Source organism: Trachypithecus francoisi, unplaced genomic scaffold (assembly GCF_009764315.1).
Source record: "Trachypithecus francoisi isolate TF-2019V2 unplaced genomic scaffold, Tfra_2.0 Lachesis_group4, whole genome shotgun sequence".
In the NCBI taxonomy this organism is placed as follows: Eukaryota; Metazoa; Chordata; class Mammalia; order Primates; family Cercopithecidae; genus Trachypithecus; species Trachypithecus francoisi.
In genome coordinates, this window is record NW_022681469.1 from 127,406,875 (window position 1) to 127,418,815 (window position 11,941).

General features: G+C 50.2%; 1 pseudogene across 1 annotated transcript; it reads right to left on the reverse strand.

Moving 5' to 3' along the window:
• Positions 1-10,050: 10,050 nt before the first annotated feature.
• Positions 10,051-11,618, reverse strand: LOC117072227 (annotated as a pseudogene). The gene is made up of 2 exons (XR_004432727.1): positions 11,207-11,618; positions 10,051-10,100 (listed from the first exon to the last, which is right to left on the reverse strand). The product of XR_004432727.1 is annotated as a translationally-controlled tumor protein-like (transcript).
• Between the last annotated feature and the right edge of the window lie 323 nt (positions 11,619-11,941).

Sequence of the window (11,941 nt, forward strand, 5' to 3'; positions counted from 1 at the left end):
TTGTTTTCTTGTATTCTTTGTCCTTTCTGTATTGGGTCCTTTCTGTATTGTATTTCCGAAGTATTTACCAAGCCCAAGGTAACTAAAATTCTTTTTCCCCTCAGTTTTCTCCTAGAAATTTTTTTTTTAAATCATTTTAGCTTTTACAAATAGTTACATGACCTATTTAGAATTCATTTTGTGGTATGTGGTAGGGGAAAGCTTCTTCCCCAATCGGCTTTCCTCATTGAACAATGGTTTTGCTATGACTCGAATCTTTTTTTTTTCTTGAGACAGGGTCTCGCTCTGTTGCCCAGGCTGGAGTGCAGTGGTGCGATCGCAGCTCACTGAAACCTCCACCTCCTGGGTTCAAGCAATTCTCATGCCTCAGCCTCCCAAGTAGCTGGGATTACAGGCATAAGCCACCATGCCTGGCTAATTTTTGTATTTTTAGTGGAGATGGGGTTTCACCATGTTGGACAGGCTAGTCTCGAACTCCTGACCTCAAGTGATCTACCCGCTTTGGCCTCCCAAAGTGCTGGGATTATAGGCTGAGCCACCATGCCCAGCCTACAACTCGAATCTTATAATGTCACTCCCCTGCTTACACTGTTGTCCCCAGGCAAACCTCAGCTCCTCTAGCCCAGCTCTGTAGATGACAACTGGCAGAAGTCCATGTCTCCAGTTTTCGTCTCCCTGTTCTGTGGATGCTAAAACCCATTTGTCAAACATATCAAATGACTCTCTCTCTTGCCTGTGGGCTTTCTTATGCTGCTGGTTCTGTCTGGAAGTACCACGCATCATCCATCTCCTCTGTCACTACAACTTTTTTATTTTTTATTTATTTTTTTTGAGACGGAGTCTCGCTCTGTCACCCAGGATGGAGTGCAGTGGCGCGATCTCGGCTCACTGCAATCTCTGCCTCCCACGCTCAAGCGATCCTCTTGTCTCAGCCTCCTGAGTAGCTGGGATTACAGGCACTCACCAAGACACCCGGCTAATTTTTGTATTTTTAGTAGAGACGAGGTTTCATCATGTTGGCCAGGCTGGTCTCCAATTCCTGACTCAAGTGATCTGCCTGCCTCGGCCTCCCAAAGTCCTGGGATTACTACAGGTGAGCCACCACACCCGCCATACAGCCTTTTGGGGTGTGTTATAGGTCTTTCAGGGGTTAACTTAGAAGCTGTCCCCTCATCCCACCCCAAGAGCCTTGGATAGGGCTGATGGCTCCTCCAAGCCCCAAAGTCCTGCTGAACACTACTGAACACTGGGATTGATTGATTGATTCATTTATTTAATTTGGAGGCAAAGTCTTGCTCTGTCGCCCAGGCTGGAGTGGAGTGGCACAATCCTGGCTCCCTGCAAACTCCCCCTCCTGGTTTAAGTGATTCTCCTGCCTCAGCATCCCGAGTAGCTGGGACTATAGGCAAGCACTACCACGTCCAGCTAATTTTTTGTATTTTTAGTAGAGATGGGGTCTCACCATGTTGCCCAGGCTGGTCTCAAACTCCTGAGCTCAAGCAATCCGTCCGCCTCGGCCTCCCAAGGAGCTGGGATTACAGGCGTGCGCCACGGTGCCCCCGAACACAGGACTTAGAATGCTCTAGTATTGCCTGCCTGCTTCTGCCTCTTGACTGTGGGCTCCCTCCAGGCCAAGGCAGGTGTTCCCTCATTCTGAACGTCAATCAACGTATTTAACCACCTGTACCACCCTTCCAAGCCATACCAGCTAATAACCAGTCCCACCACTTGGTGGCAGCATGTGGCCTGACACAGATGAGGCTGGGGCCTGGCAGTGGAGTGAACGACCCTGGGCGTGACACCTTTGCACACTTTGCCCTGCATCAACCGCATGGCTGTTTCCCTTGGGAGCTCTTAGTGGGAGGAGGAGCTAAGGCTGGCAAGGGAAGCAGAAGCTGAGGTTTTGGCAAAGTCGGGGAAAAATGAGCGCAGCAGCTCAGGATGGGTGGGGTGCAGGGCGTGAGTTGGGACACAGAGGGGCAGCCCCAGGTCAGGGTTTGTGCTCCCCAAGGAGCTCCCACACGCATGCCTGCACACACATGCCTGCAAACGCACACCTGCACAGTCTGCACACATATACCTGCACACGCATGCCTGCAAACACACACCTTGGACATCTACACCTGCACACACATGCCTGCACACATGCCTGTACATACACACCTGCAGACGCACACCTGCACACGTACACCTGCACATACATGCCTGCACACACACGCCTGCATACTCAAACTCTTCCTGGCGCCAGATTTTGCCACAGGAAGGAACAAGGAGCAGGGTTCTCTAGAATGATCCCTCCCTCCAGCCTGTCTCTTGAGGATCAGTTGATTTGTGGGGTCAGGGTCTCCTGACCCATTGGGAAGCCTCCCTGTCTGTCTCTAGCTTCCAGCACAGTCCGGAGATCTGCGGGGCTGATGTCAGCTCCTCACACACCCTCAGCTGGTATGGGACAGGTGGAAGTTTCTCAGGGTCTGGAGCAGCCAGGTGAGGGGAACAGGGAGAGAGGATTATCCAGCCTCATCACCACAGGCTCTGAAGGTCTCTCGGGGGAGCCCCTGGCAGCTCAGGTCTGTGAAAATGGGTTAGAAAGGGTCAGAAAGCACCAGAGATGGGTGCCCCGTGTCCACATCCTGGGTGCCATGTCCTTGGGGCAACACTTCTCCCTTTTCAGCCACAAGTGTCCCATCTGTCATTTCTTCAGCCAGCCCCAGAGGGCTCCGGGCTGTTCTCCAGTGTGCAGATTCCAGGGCCTGGTGCAAAGGGAGACGCCCTCGGGGGCCACAGAGGCTGCAGCTCCCAACAGGGCTGGGGGTACCCCGGGAATTCAGCCCCCGCCTGCACAGGGAGGAGTCCTGGGCAGGTGGCCCTGTGAATCCATGTCTTCCAGGAGTTTGCAAACCTTCTGCCCTGCTTTCAGGAGCCCCAGGGGTAGTCATCTGACCGCCATAGCCAGTCTTTAGAATTCCAGTAGCAAGGGACAGAGATGGGCTTAGGAAGTGTTCTGCAGCTCTACCTGGCTGTCAGCACACCGAAAAGAATGAGTAAGCGCCGCAGAGCCCTGCCATCTTGCACATGCACTGCGGGGGTGGAGGCGTCCTCCTGCACACAGTCCCCGCGCTCCGCCCCTCGGCCCTAGAGTTCGAATCCCCTCCAACAGTGGTCTCTTCTCTGTACCTCAAGCAGGGGACCAGGGTGGGTGCCTCAGCCCAGGACCGCTCAGCAACAACACGACCACTCCAGTCCCGAATTTCTAGAGCTGGGTACCCTCCTTTTCCATGAAACCACCCAGGGTCAGCGTGCGACCTTGGGTCACCCTCCCTGGCTAGGACTACCTAGCCCCTCCATGGCCTCTGGCTGAGAACCACCTTTGACTTTGTTTCCTGGAGATGGTCCTGAGGGGCAGCCCTAGGTCTCTTGACTGTTTCTGGGAACATCAGGGTGAGGTGCCACCCCCTCTGCATTTGCTACAGAAAGTTCTGGGCCTCCTGAGGACTTTTCTGTCCAGCTCCATAAAGCAGGGTTTTGTTTTTCTTTTCTTGAGACAGGGTCTTGCTCTGTCACCCAGGCTGGAGTGCAGCGGTGCAATCTCGGCTCACTGCCGCCTCCTCCCAGTTTCAAGTGATTCTCCTGCCTCAGCCTCCCAAGTGGCTGGGATTACAGGCATGTGCCACTACGCCCAGCTAAGTTTTGTAGTTTTAGTAAAGACGGGGTTTCACTATGTTGGCCGGACTTGTCTCAAACTCCTGAGCTCAGGTGATCTGCCTGCCATGACCTCCCAAATTGCTGGGACTACAGGCGTGAGTCACTGCGCCTGTCCCATAAAGCAGGTTTTTAACCAGAAGATTCACGGAGGGACTTCGGGGAACTTACTGAATTTTGCATGTATCTGTACAGGTGTGTTTTTTTGATTTTTTGGTTTTTTCTTATTTCCCTGGGAAGAGCCCTGAAAATCAGCAAACATAGCCGAAGTAAGGAGGGACAGACAGGCCCTAGAACTGCAGCCAGGACCTGGCACAGCCTTTCCATGTCCAAAGCTGTGTCATAAGGCCGAGTTCAATGCAGCTTCCCTTTCACCCCAGGGGAAACAGAGACCCAGCGAGATGAGGACTTGGCTCAGGGCATACACCCGTGCAGGGGAGAGCCGGCCTGGAAGTCCAGCCTGGGCTGCAGTTCTCAGGAGGGCTGGGGGTACCCTGAGAATTCAGCCCCTTCCTGCACAAGACTGCAGAACACTTCCCACCTGTGTCCTTAGCTGTCCTGGGAAGGTCTCATCAGCAGGTTCTGGGGTGGAACCAGCCTCCTGTAAACCCTACTATGCACAGGTACACACACACATGCACATGTGCATATAGACATATATACACATGCACACTTATACTCATATGCACACGTCCATATAGACATACACACATGCATACACACGTGCAGACATATACACACATACACATACACGCATGCGCACATGCATACAGACATATACAGACCTGCACACATATACACATATGCACACGTGCATGCACACACATGCACATGTTCCCCCTTAGCGTGCAGCAGAAAGAGTTCAGTTTCCCCAACCAGCTGACCCACTGAGCCTTCTGTGGGTGTCTGCCCTCCCACCCCCACCGCAGCAAGGCTCCATGAAATGATGCCCTAGGCAGGGAGAGAGGCCACAGCAGGATGGCATGGAGGCCACCTCCAGACTGGGGCATCACCCGGAAAAAAATCAAGAGGGTATAAACACAGGCAAACAATAGGGGAGATGGGCCCTGGGGCTTCATAAAGAGTGTGTGGCCAGGACAGAGCTCAGGACCCACTTGGCTTGGGGCAGCCAAAGGGATAGCAGAACAGGGGCTGCTCTGGGCTTGGCTGGGACAGACGTCTCGGGCCACAGCTGGCCCGTCCAGCTCAGAGTTGGCTGGGAGGCCTGGTCTCCATACAATAAACAACACAGGAAGATAAATCGAAAATGTGTCTGGAACTGGTAAGGAGCGGGAAGAGGTGGGCAGGGGTCACTGGGAAGCCTGTCTCCTTCCCTGGCCACTGCCCCCTCTGGGAGGAGGGCCCAGAGTTCTGGTGTCGGGGCTCAATCTTGGAGCCCACAGGCCTGCTGTGGGTTGGAGGTGGACAACTACAAGATGTCTTGAACATGTAGAATCAGAGAGGGCCTTTGAGGAGAATTTCCACTTGGAAAATTCCAGGGGTGTATGAGGGCTCTGTGTGGAGTCGAAGTGCTGGAGGGCAGAGGGGGGGGGCCTCAGGCCAGGGCAGGCGGGACTCAGGGAGCCCACAGACCATTCTGAGCATGTCTCTGGGCCTAGGGACACATTCTTAGACAGGACAGCCATGTCACAAACCACATGGTCTGGGGGCAGCAAGAAAGTAAAATTCCAAACTATTTTTTTGTTTTTGAGACAGACTGTCACTGTCGCCCAGGCTGGAGTGCCGTGGCACGATCTCTGCACACTGCAACCACCACCTCTCAGGTTCAAGCGATTCTCCCACCTCAGCCTCCAGAGTAGCTGCTCTTCTCCTTATTTCACCTCTGGGTCGCCCTGACTCAGTCTCAGAATGTCCCCCCTCCCCAGGCGGCCTCACACACAATGCTATCTGCACTGCCCCAACTTCTCGGCCTCTACCCCTGGTGCATGCTTGCTCTTGCACCAGCACGCTGGACTTCTCGCCTTGCAGGTACAGGCCCTGAGTAGCCCCATCATCTCTTCTGCCAATGTGTCCTCCCAAGAACCCATTCGGTTGCCTGGGCCAGAAGCCAGGGAGCTGAAGTTGACGCCCACATCCTCATGCCCTCTATTGCACCCAAGAAGTTCTTCCTCCCCACCTGTTCCCCACGCAGTCCAGCACCCGGAGCAGTCCTAAAGCTGTCGCCTCCTCACAAGCCCCCAGCCTGCCCACCAGGCCATCGCAGCCAGGAGGATCTGTGGGAAACACTGGGTTGCCCCCATCAGATGCCAATAACCCACGCCTCTCTTTGCCTCCCAGGTCCGCTCAGCTGCCCTCAGAGCGTGTGGTTTCAGACATGGCTGTCCCACCTAAGAATGTGTTTAATCTTTAAGGAATACTTCAAAAGTATGGAATTTGGGCCAGGTGCGGTGGCTCACGCCTATAATCCCAACACTTTGGGGGGCTGAGGCGGCGGATCACCTGAAGTCAGGAGTTCGAGACCAGCCTGGCCAACGTGGTGAAAACCCATCTCTACTAAAAACACAAAAATTAGCCGGGCGTAGTGGTGTGCTCCTGTACTCCTGGGTACTCGGGAGGCTGAGGCAGGAGAATCGCTTGAACCCAGGAGGCGGGGGTTGTAGTGAGCCGAGATTGCGCCACTGCATTCCAGCCTGGGTGACAAAGCAAGACTCTGCCTCAAAAACAAACAAACAAAAAAGTATGGAATTTTACTTTCTTGCTCCTTCCCCATCTTCTATAATCTTAAGGACCAAGGCTCAGTCTCCCGTCGTCATAGGCCCACCTGGTCTCTTGCTCCTCCTCTACCGTTTTCTCTCCTCCACCCCTGGACTTCCCACCCATAGAGCAGCCGGTGGGGGCCTTGAATTCGCCATGTTTACCCCACAACCGGGAGCTTCTCATGCTAGTTCTTTCCCAAATGTTCTTGCACTCCCTTCCCTAGTCTGAGCAAGAGATGTGGACTGGCCCCCAAAAGTCAGTCAGTCAAGCCTGGGCAACATAGCAACATTCTATCTCTACAAAAAAAAAAACAAAAAAGAGAGAAAAAAAAATTGCTCAGGTGTGGTGGTGCACACCTGTAATCCCAGCACTTTGGGAGACTGAGGTGGGAAGATCACTTCAGGCCAGGCATTTGAGAACAGCCTGGGCAACACAGCAAGACCCTGTTTCTATAAAAAAAAATTTTTTAAAATTAGCCAGGCATAGCGGTGGTGCATACCTATAGTGCCAGCTATTTAGGAGGCTGAGGGAGGAGAATCACTTGAGCCCAGGAGTTGGAGGATGCAATGAGCTATGACAGAGCCACTGCACTCCAGCCTGGGAGACAGAGTGAGATCCTGTCTTTAAAAAAAAAAAAAAAAGTGGGCCAGGCGTGGTGGCTCAGGCCTGTAATCCCAGCACTTTGGGAGGCCGAGGCAGGTGGATCTCTACCAAAAATATAAAAATATAAAAATCAGCCAGGTGTGGTGGCGGATGCCTGTAATCCCAGCTACTCGAGAGGCTGAGGCAGGAGAATTGCTTCAACTGGGAGGTGCAGGTTACGGTGAGCTGAGATTGTGCCGCTGCACTCCAGCCTGGATGACACAGTGAGACCCTGCCACCAAAAAATAAAAATAAAAAATAAATAAAAAAAAGAAAAGAAAAGAAAAAGAAACCAAGTGCTACGTGTGAATGAACTCAGGTAATCTGCATAGACTCTATCCCTTAACTTAAGCCCAGGAGGCTGACGCCGCAGTGAGCTATGATTGCAACCCTGCACTCCAGCCTGGGTGACATATTTTATATATATATATATTACATAATATATATTATCATTATTTAAAAATAATAATAATAACCTACTGTTTAAGATGCCCTTATGTGGTAGATTCAGTGGTGGAGCCTATTATTTGTCCCCTGTTGACAGATGAGGAAGCTGTCTCTTGGCAGAAACAGCAAGTGACTTCCTCAGGGTCTCAGGGCTGTTGAGAGGTGGAGGTTGGAAATGCTTCCATGTGGTCTGAGACGGAAGCCCTGCTGGGAAGTCCTCCCTCAGGGGACAGGAGCCTGTGGACATGCCTTGTACCCTGTTGCACTCTCCTTGAATGTGAGAAAGTGCTACTCTTTTTATCTTAGAGATGAGAAAGGGAGGCCTGGAGAGGAGGCAGTGACTTTTGGAGGCCACCCTGAGTCTATGGCACAGCTGAAGCACTGACTTCTGCTTTCAGCTCTTCCCTCCTACTGGTATTTCCTGATTTCTTTGAGATCTGAAGTAAAGGGGACAAGGCTCCTGGGCCTCCATGAGCCAGGTGGCCCTGATGGTGAGCCACCCACAGATCCGCAGGCATTGGCTGCAGGTGCCAAGCCAGTCAGCACAGACCTCCACCATCTGCTATCATTGCCATGCAAGGAAAGAGTCCCAGTTCACAGGCAGACATGCTCCACAAGGCAGCCAGGACCTGCAGCCTGGCCATACCCATCATCCAGGGTCAACATGTTGGCCAGGCTGGTCTCAAACTCCTGACCTCAAGTGACCCACCCTCCTCAGCCTCCCCAAGTCCTAGGTTTTCAGAGGTGAGGCACCGCACCTGGCCTTTTACAGTCTTTTTAATTACATTCTGCTAACTTCAATTTGGCAGTGTTTCCTCTTTTTTAAAATTTAATTTTTAAAAATGTTTATTTATTTTTCTAAGATGGGGTCTTGCTTTGTCACCCAGGCTAGAATGCAGTGGTGCGATCATGGCTCACTGCAGCCTCAACTTCCCAGATCCTTTCACCTCAGCCTCCCAAGTAGCTGGAACCACAGGCGTGTAACACAACACTCAGCTGATTTTTGTATTTTAGGTAGAGATGGGGTTTCACTATGTTGTCCAGGCTGACCTTGAACTCTTGAGCTCAAGTGATCCACCTGCCTTGGCCTCCCTAAGTGCTGAGATTACCAGCATGAGCCACTGCACCCAGCCAGTTTGGCAGTGTTTTCCTAAGAATTTTTTTATCAATGTTCATAAGCAATATTGGTCAGTTGTTTTCTTGTAGTGCCTTTGTCTGGCCCTAGCACCAAGGTAATGCTGGCCTCAAAGAATGAGTTAGAAAGTATTTCCTCCTCTTCAAGTTTTTGAAAGCGTTTGCAAAGGACTAGCATTAATTTTCGTTAAATGTCTGGTAGAATTCACCGGTAAAGCCACCCCGTCAGGGGTATTTCTTTGTTGAAAATATTTTAATTAGTAATTTAATGTTCTTACTAGTTATAGGTTTATCCCTACTTTCTTCTTTTTGAGAAGTCTCGCTCTTGTTCCCCAGGCTGGAGTGCAATGGAGTGCACTCTGAAAGTGCTAGGATTACAGGCGGGAGCCACCGTGCCCGGCTGGTTTACTCATATTTTTTATTTATTTGTGATTCAGTCTTGGTAGATTTTGTGTTTCTGGAGATTTGCCGTTTCATTTGGTTATTCAATTTGCTGGTGTACGTATGTTTATAGTATTCTCTTATAATCACTTTAATTGCTGTAAAGTCACAGGAATGCCCTCATTTTCTTTCTTTCTTTCTTTCTTTCTTTCTTTCCTTCTTTCCTTCTTTCTTCTTTTTTTTTTTTTTTTGATGGAGTCTCGCTTTGTCGTCCAGGCTGGAGTGCAGTGGCAGGATCTTGGCTCATTGCAAGCTCTTCCTCCCTGGTTCACGCCATTCTCCTGCCTCAGCCTCCCGAGTAGCTGGGACTACAGGCGCCTGCCACCACACTCGACTAAAAATACTTTTTGTAATTTTAGTAGAGATGGGTTTTGACCATGTTAGCCAGGATGGTCTTGATCTCCTGACCTTGTGATTTGCCCACCTCGGCCTCCCAAAGTGCTGGGATTACAGGTGTGAGCCACCACGCCTGGCTTAATGCCCTCATTTTCATTTCTGATTTTGGCTACTTGAGTCATCTTCTTCTTTTTTTCTTCTTAGTCAATCTACTTAAAAAGTTATCAATTTTGCTGACCTGTAAAAAGACTTTTAATTTTACCTATTCTCCTTTTCCTATTCTTTATTTATTTTCACTCTAATCTTTGTTTCCTGTATTTATCTCTTTTTTTTTTTTCTAGATCCTTTAAACTGTATAGTTGGGTGACTGAGTTGAGGTCTTTTATTTTTTATTTTAATTTATTTATTTGTTTATTTTTATTTTATTTTTTTCCACTGAATGAGGCTCTATTTATTCTCTTGGTAATCTCTTGCAGTTAACTACTTCCGTTATAGGTGATGAAATGGGTAAGGCTCCACACTTCAGATGTTGGCACTGCTATGAGCATGGTCTTTCCCTTTATTGCAACTCACAATTAAAACCTTTGATTCTTTTTTATACTCCAGTCCCAGAAGTAGTCTCCACTGTAGAAGTTAATTGATGAGTAGCAGCCTATAACCAGGCTCTAGCTCCTCCAGGAACACTACAGGATGAATTTAACTATGCATTAAACTAGAAGGCATTCTCTCAAATATTTGAGTTAAAATGCATTTTATTTTTAGACAACCTACATGACATGTTTTTCTTAAAAACAATGCCTCCAACTCCAAATAAATCATGGTTAAAATAAATGAAGAGCTCAAGATGACATCCAGTCCCATTTGTCTTAAGTCCTGGTGTTGTGTGGATGACAAGCAGAAGCCAGTTATGATGACAGGTGATCCAAAGTAATTGCCAAATTTGTTAATGTTTTTCCATTTCTAAACCATCCTTTTTTTTTTTTTTTTTTTTTTTGAGGCGGAGTCTCGCTCTGTCACCCGGACTGGAGTGCAGTGGCCAGATCTCAGCTCACTGCAAGCTCCGCCTCCTGGGTTTCCGCCATTCTCCTGCCTCAGCCTCCCAAGTAGCTGGGACTACAGGCGCCCGCCACCTCGCCCGGCTAGTTTTTGTATTTTTAGTAGAGACGGGGTTTCACCGTATTAGCCAGGATGGTCTCGATCTCCTGACCTCGTGATCCGCCCGTCTCGGCCTCCCAAAGTGCTGGGATTACAGGCTTGAGCCACCGCGCCCGGCCTCTAAACCATCCTTAAAGAAAATCATATATGGGGTCACACCATCCTCACGGTAGGCCAGTAGAACAACCATGCCATCAGGATTCATGTTTTCACCAATAAAGAACTGGTAGTTTTTGAAATTAACAAGGATGTTTGAAATTAGCTTGATTTGTTCTGCAGCCCCTGTCATAAAAGGTTTTACTCTTTCTGTTTTTCAAGTTTGCCTTTGATTGATTTCATGTAATCTTTTATGCACTTCTTTTTTTTTTTTTTTTTTTGAGACGGAGTCTGGCTCTGTTGCCCGGGCTGGAGTGCAGTGGCCGGATCTCAGCTCACTGCAAGCTCCGCCTCCCGGGTTCACGCCATTCTCCTGCCTCAGCCTCCGAGTAGCTGGGACTACAGGCGCCCGCCACCTCGCCCGGCTAGTTTTTGTATTTTTTTAGTAGAGACGGGGTTTCACAGTGTTCGCCAGGATGGTCTCGATCTCCTGACCTCGTGATCCGCCTGTCTCGGCCTCCCAAAGTGCTGGGATTACAGGCTTGAGCCACCGCGCCGGCCATTACGCACTTCTTATAGGTTTCTTTTGTGAAACTTGTTTCCTGCAGGTGATGGTTCATGACAATATCGACACCAGTGATTACTGTGCTTTCGGTACCTTCGCCCTCTGGGCCTTCAGCGGAGGCATTTCCACCAATGAGCGAGTCATCAATGTTACCTTATGTTCTATTGACCATCTTCCCCTCCACCTCCAGGCACAGTCCGTCCGCGATCTCCCGGATCTTGTAGATGTCGGAGAACAACTCATCGTGGCTGATGAGGTCCCGGTAGATAATCATGATGGCGACTGAAGGGAGAGGACGGCGGCGGCGCTAGTTTAGCAGGAGCCCGAAACTCGGAGCGAGCGCCATGCAGCCGGAGCGGCGCTGGAGGGGAGAGGGGAGCGGGTGGAAAAGCTATCTATTTTTTTTGAGATAGAGTCTCACTCTGTCGCGCAGGCTAGTATGCAGTGGTGCAATCTCGGCTCACTGCAGCCTCAACTTCCTGGTTCCAGTGACCCTCCCACCTCAGCCTCAAAAGTAGCTGGAACCACAGGCGTGTAACACCATACCCAGATGATTTTTGTATTTTAGGTAGAGGTAGGCTTTCCCTATGTTGCCCAGACTGGTCTTGAACTCTTGAGCTCGAGTGATCCACCTGCCTTGGCCTCCCAAAGAGCTGGGATTACCCACCTGAGCCACTGCTCCTAGCCAGTTTGGCAGTGTTTTCTTTT